The 5,854-nt window shown below is 40.5% G+C and overlaps 1 long non-coding RNA gene across 2 annotated transcripts in view; it reads left to right on the top strand.

The window, feature by feature from the left end:
* LOC147310881 (uncharacterized) overlaps positions 1-4,792 on the top strand; it is a 124,088-nt gene extending 119,296 nt beyond the window's left edge. The window contains exons 1-3 of one of the 2 annotated variants that reach the window (XR_015125494.1): positions 127-1,591; positions 3,990-4,147; positions 4,277-4,792. This is a non-coding gene — a long non-coding RNA (uncharacterized LOC147310881). Of the gene's footprint in view, positions 1-126; positions 4,148-4,276 lie in introns of those variants that run through there. The other variant, XR_015125493.1, reaches the window with a different exon arrangement.
* The last annotated feature ends 1,062 nt before the right edge of the window (positions 4,793-5,854 follow it).

Here is a 5,854-nt window from a genome sequence, read left to right on the forward strand (position 1 = left end):
GCTTATCAGTGTTAGAAAGACTCTTTCTTGCACTGAGGTCTGCTTATTGTAAATATCTTGTACTTGTTTGAACACCTTTTAATGTCAAAGTTGGCCTCTGTGCTTTTTCAGTGTTAGAAAGACTCTTTCTTGCACTGAGGTCTGCTTATTGTTAATATATTGTACTTGCTTTTATACCTTTTAATGTCAAAGTTGGCCTCTGTGCTTTTTCCGTGTTGGAAAGACTCTTTCTTGCACTGAGGTCTGCTTATTGTAAATATCTTGTACTTGTTTGAACACCTTTTAATGTCAAAGTTGGCCTCTGTGCTTTTCAGTGTTGGAAAGACTCTTTCTTGCACTGAGGTCTGCTTATTGTAAATATCTTGTACTTGTTTGAACACCTCTTCATGTCAAAGTTGGCCTCTGTGCTTTTTCAGTGTTAGAAAGACTCTTTCTTGCACTGAGGTCTGCTTATTGTAAATATCTTGTACTTGTTTGAACACCTTTTAATGTCAAAGTTGGCCTCTGTGCTTATCAGTGTTGGAAAGACTCTTTCTTGCACTGAGGTCTGCTTATTTTAAATATCTTGTACTTGTTTTTACACCTTTTCATGTCAAAGTTGGCCTCTGTGCTTTTCAGTGTTGGAAAGACTCTTTCTTGCACTGAGGTCTGCTTATTGTAAATATCTTGTACTTGTTTGAACACCTTTTAATGTCAAAGTTGGCCTCTGTGCTTATCAGTGTTAGAAAGACTCTTTTTTGCACTGAGGTCTGCTTATTGTTAATATATTGTACTTGTTTTTATACCTTTTAATGTCAAAGTTGGCCTCTGTGCTTTTTCCGTGTTGGAAAGGCTCTTTCTTGCACTGAGGTCTGCTTATTGTAAATATCTTATACTTGTTTGAACACCTTTTCATGTCAAAGTTGGCCTCTGTGCTTTTTCAGTGTTGGAAAGACTCTTTCTTGCACTGAGGTCTGCTTATTGTAAATATCTTCTACTTGTTTGAACACCTTTTAATGTCAAAGTTGGCCTCTGTGCTTGTCAGTGTTGGAAAGACACGTTTTTGCACTGAGGTCTGCTTATTGTAAATATCTTGTACTTGTTTGAACACCTTTTAATGTCAAAGTTGGCCTCTGTGCTTTTTCAGTGTTGGAAAGACTCTTTCTTGCACTGAGGTCTGCTTATTGTAAATATCTTGTACTTGTTTTTACACCTTTTCATGTCAAAGTTGGCCTCTGTGCTTTTTCAGTGTTGGAAAGACTCTTTCTTGCACTGAGGGCTGCTTATTGTAAATATCTTGTACTTGTTTGAAGACCTTTTAATGTTAAAGTTGGCCTCTTTGCTTTTTCCGTGTTGGAAAGACTCTTTCTTGCACTGAGGTCTGCTTATTGTAAATATCTTGTACTTGTTTGAACACCTTTTAATGTCAAAGTTGGCCTCTGTGCTTATCAGTGTTGGAAAGACTCTTTCTTGCACTGAGGTCTGCTTGTTAAATAAAAAAGTGTAAAATTAAATTTCAATAAACTAACCATAATGCCAGCTCATATGCTCTTAACGCTGCATCTCTAACTCTTTTACAGGATTTGCAGTCTTCTGATTCCTGATGAGTTCCGTAAGTGACAAGCTTACTGACTGTGTTTACTCTTCTGTGTATTAGGTATTAGGAGTAGGTATGGGTGCAGGGGAAGGCTGTGTCCTGGCTGACTCTATTCATGAAAAATATAATCTGTGTTACAACAAGATTGAAATTGAGACTCAGCATTGTTTCCCAATTTTCCAAACCCATATGAACTGTAGCCTCAGCTTTCTGTGCTTAGCTGACAGGAGGGATAGCAGAACAGATGTGTTATAAAATTTTGAGCAATGTCCTTGTACAATATTTAAGCTGCTTGTAAAGTGAAGAAAGTAGACACTTTAATCAGCCCACTCCTACAACCTGAAATGTGTGAAAGTCTAAATATTTATCAGAGGGGCTCACTAAAGATGATTTCAACAGGACAAAACTGCTTAAACTACTTCAATCTCCCACTGTGACCACTGGTGCAGGGCAGGATGAGGGTTTGTAGGTCAGTTCCTGCTATTGCAGCATCACTGAGTGTCTATCTTAAGATAAACATCATTTATTTTTGAGGTCGGTTTTGATCAAGAACATAAGTATAGCCTGCATGAAACAACCAGAGCAGGAGGTTCAATCAAGAACACATATGACATATGACACATATCTGCTTGACACGAAAGCAGTGCACACTGAACTCAGGTAACATTTGTTATTAGAGGAGGTCAAAAAGTGTGTCAGTGAGAAATATCCATCAAAAGCATGATTTACACTAGCTGCAGCTCACAGTCAGCAACTCATCAGTTTTGTTGTTCAAACCAAACAAGAATTTTTCACATCATGTTGTCCTGCAGGAACTCACCAGATCACCTCTCCAGCACTTTGATCCCAAGACAGGAATACAATATGCAGAGTTAGTTTAATTGATTGGAATTCAGCTGTCATCTTCAGAGTGTTTCATTTGATAAAGTTAAGAACGAGAAATCAAGTGGTCAGAGCTATCATGGTGATATTCAGGGTCAGATTCTGTGCTAGTGCAAAACCTTCTTTTGGCCTGAAAAAGCTACTGTGGGGTTTACAACAGAGGAGCAATTGAAAGCCTGCAGGTCAAATTAGCGTCAGGATGCATTTGCAAAAATGTTTCGTGTGAGTAGAAAGTTCTCTGGGTGATCCAACCGTGCGTTAGTTGATATACAAACATGCAATGAGAACATTTCAGTAATTAGCTGTTAAGTGTCACCCAAACATGAGGAGGCCAGTGAAGGAGCCAGTGACAGTTTAACAAAAAGAATACAGTGTGAGTGCAGGTTTACATGTTTCTCTCTGAGAAAAAGAGACGTCGATGTGTTTCTATTAGTGTGAAATCCTTTTTAGAAATTAGGCACTGTGTGAGGTCATTTAGTAAGAGTCAGTGAATCTTTCACAGTTGTAAAACACATAAAAAGAAACAACATAAGTAACGTATGTTTTTTCCCGAGGGTGGTGGGGTAGGACTTCATGTGTGGGTGACTGAGAATGTCCATTTTATTAGATATGTTGTTGTAACTGTTTCAAAGTCAGTAATGCATGAATCTGCAATGATTTTTCTTCCTTAAAAGAGGACTGTGTACAGTGTCCATTTGTGTCTGTCTCCACGTTGGGTGATTGTGGAGTATGAATATGTGTGCATGAGGGTGGGAATGCCCGTTGGTGGCTGCGTGCGCCTGTTCGACTGTGTCTGTATGTCAGGTCGGTTACACTCCACGTCTCTGGGAACATCTCAGGCCCTCCAAGGTATGGAGGCCTATCTCGATTCACCACACTCCTTGCCGTTAGTTGATGCCCTCAGGCGTCGGTGTGTTGGTGGTTCTGGTGTCCGGGGCTGGGCGCTCAGGTATGTACCGGCTCACTCCCAGTGACTGCTTGGCGAGGTCTGGCACCCGTGGCTCCGTCAGGCCACTTCCGGGGGGTGGGGGGCTCTCAGTCCTCTGGCCTCTGGGCCTGTGGCTCAGGTCACTCTGCCACAGCTGTCTGCCGGCAGAGCCCACAGCCACATCACGGGCCCCCTGTGGCTTCTGCTCCGTGGCTGCTGGGTGACCTCTAATCTGGGGCTCTCCTCAGCGCTTCCCAGGAGGGTGGCATGGCTGCAACTCCGATGGTCCTCCTTGGGCTCTCACATTCTGGGGGCCTCTGGGTGTCTGGGGCCTGGATTTCCTCCATGCCTGCTACATGCACTGGGGGACAGACTATGGCTCCCTGTTAAAAGTAGAATGGGAGGCAGAGTCTTCAGTTTTATCTTTTGTCCTGTCTTCCTCTGCTCATCCCAACAGGTTGTGGCAGATGGCTGTCCCTTCCTCAGCCTGGTGCTACTGGAGGATTCTTTCTTTTAAAATGGAGTTTTTCCTTCCCACTGTTGTCAAAGCGCATGCTCATCAGAAATCATATGATTATTGGGTTTTTTCTGTATTTTTCAAAGATCCACATCAAAAGGAGCAGGTTAAAGTGGTTCTGGCATCTGACAAGGATTCCTCCTGGACGTCTCCCAGGTGAGGTGTACTGGACGAGCTCCCACCAGGAGGAGGCCCTGAATCAGACCCAAGACATGATGGAGTTCCCCTAGATAAGCTGGAGGAGGTGGGTGTGGAAAAGGAGGTCTGGAGTTCTCTGCTTAGGCTGCTGCCCCCACAACCCGGCCACAGATAAGTGAAATAAGTAGATCAAATATAACTTGGTGTTCTAAAGAATATTGTTGTTTCCTTGCAGGACACCAGGAGAGATGAGCCCTCCATCACAGATGGTGTGGTCACCTGCAGGTTCAAGGTCATTGCATCTTCAGCCCACATCTACTGCCACTGTACTTAAGGGAAGTTGGGACAATGTTAAAGACTTTCTTCAGACAATTGCATTTGGATGAGCTAAATTCATGACAGGCACTCAAGCAGTAATGCCTCGACTGACAAACGAACATACCAAGCTTCTGTGTTGTTTGAGCCAGAGACTGCACTTGTGGATGAACAATAAAAACATTTTATATTTATTATATTAGTAATGTAACTTGCAATAAAAAGTTATGGGAAGCTTAAACTTAGTTTCAGAATAATTAAATCTGAGACTTTGTTTCATTGAAAAGTTATTAAAGTTTTAAAGTGTGTGACAAATAAAATAATAAATTATTAAGTAACACCAGCTACAATATTGGAAATATGTGTGTTGTTCAGCAGAACAGTGTCCAGTATGTTGGCTGAAATGCTTTAAATTTGAAAATAAAAGTTGGGCTGATTTTAACGCATTACAAGAAGTGTTTTAATTATTATTTTCTAAATAAGCAGTGTTTATATTACGTGTAATGAAATAAGTTCAAGGATAATAAAAGGTAATGAGATTTAATTGCATTCAACTTATGTGCAGCAAAACTAAAAATAAGTTACGGAAGTGTTCAAATAATATGTGTGCTTTTAAAAATGCTCGTCTATTTAAAGACTACACAATCTGTGTTAATTCTAATTATACCACAATCCCTTGCCTGTTGTGTTAAATATACATAAACAGTATGTGTTATCAGATGAAAGTACAAAACTCTCAAGAACCCCCCTCCTAAATTTCAGGTGGCATTTTAAAAACATGCCATGACATAACACACAGCTGCTATAATCATTCAGTGAGGTCAAATGTCAATTATAGTTATAGGTTCTTGCTATATGTTATAACATAAACACAGCACAGTTGTAAGAATAATAGTTTCTAGGTTCTAAGGCTTTTTGTCAGTTTAATAGTGAGCTTTACGAGACTCATTTTCGTGCCAAAGGCTCGCACAGGCCTAAGTTCCCTTATGACAACTAGAGCTGGAAACAAGACCTCAAGCGATCCTAAGGCTAATTAATTAGCACGGCTAGCATTTAAAAAACATCTGTTAAATGTTGTCATTGCTAGCATATACCTGTATTACAGCATGGTAAGTAGCAAGAACGCAAAGTTTTTGTTACCTTTGAAAAGAAAAATGTGAAGCTATAATATTAGCATGAGCTATGCTAATGTTATTCACTGAAACAAACATCTCAGGTACTGACTTACTGCTTTCTAATATCTGTGTTTATTTCTGGATATACCTACATGGTTATTAGACATCCCACATAAAGGGTGACAAAGGCAGTAACTATAAATGACCATAACTTTACTGTAAATTACACTGATGGGCTCAGTTCATATAGTTATATCACGTGCACACGCATGTTAGCAACCGTAACCATGCAGGCTGTTGGTATATGAATGCTGCGCAAGGTTCCAGCTGTTCCTTTACACTTGCTCTTGGATTTGTCTTGACCTGATCCAAGCTCAGCTTGT

This window comes from Aulonocara sp. 'chitande type north' Nkhata Bay, linkage group LG16, assembly GCF_057382095.1.
Source record: "Aulonocara sp. 'chitande type north' Nkhata Bay isolate Kocher_YH1m ecotype deep benthic linkage group LG16, A_spYH_male_GT1.1, whole genome shotgun sequence".
Taxonomy (NCBI): domain Eukaryota; kingdom Metazoa; phylum Chordata; class Actinopteri; order Cichliformes; family Cichlidae; genus Aulonocara; species Aulonocara sp. 'chitande type north' Nkhata Bay.